Genomic DNA, 923 nt, shown 5'->3' with positions numbered 1-923 from the left:
AGTCCATGTTACACATACTTTTGATGCATTTCATTCACATCAAACAATCAATCCTGTTAGAGTTAGGCTCCCAAACAAAAGCATTGTCACAACTTCAATTTCTGGCATAGTCAAAATCTCTAACACATTGTATCTCACTGATGTTCTTTACATTCCATCTTTTGCATTAAATATGATTTTAGTCTCAAAATTAATAGAGTCAATTGATTGCCAATTTATTTTTAATAAATTTGGTTGTGAGATACAGGACTATCATACAATGAAGATGATTGGAGCAACTAAACTCATTGAGGATTTGTATGCAATAAAATCAGATACTAAGAAATTGAACACTCACACAACTATGTCCATACAAACAGCAAGAGCTTCACCAGTCACACACCACACTGATCAAGCACTTTGGCATATTAGACTAGGCATATTCCATTTAATAAATTGCATTCCATGCAACAGTTGCATCCCACAATTTTAAAGTTCAAATTTAATAAAGATGTTGCTGCTCTTCCTTGTGATTCATGTCACTTGTCTAAGCATAAAAGAAAACATTTTCTTCCCAGTTTTTCTAAAACTCAATCTTCATTTGAACCCATTCATGTAGATATTTGGGGTCCCATCAATGTCATTTTTATAAAGGAAAATACATATTTTTTAACAATAGTGGACGATTATAGTAGATATACATAGATTTTTCCAATGAATTTGAGATCTGATGCAATAGTTTTAATTCAACAATTTGTAATTTTTGCTCACACTCAATTTGAAAAGAAAGTTAAATGCACCAGATCTGACAATGAAAAAGAATTTCAAATTCATGAATTTTACAAATCAAAGGAAATTATACATCAATTCTCTTGTGTTGAAACTCCTCAATAGAATGAGATTGTTGAAAGAAAGCATCAGCATTTGCTTCAAGTCACCAGAGT

This window comes from Arachis hypogaea, chromosome 15 (assembly GCF_003086295.3).
Source record: "Arachis hypogaea cultivar Tifrunner chromosome 15, arahy.Tifrunner.gnm2.J5K5, whole genome shotgun sequence".
NCBI classification, from domain to species: Eukaryota; Viridiplantae; Streptophyta; class Magnoliopsida; order Fabales; family Fabaceae; genus Arachis; species Arachis hypogaea.
The sequence above is the reverse complement of the archived record's forward strand: the minus strand, read 5'-3'. Positions refer to the sequence as shown.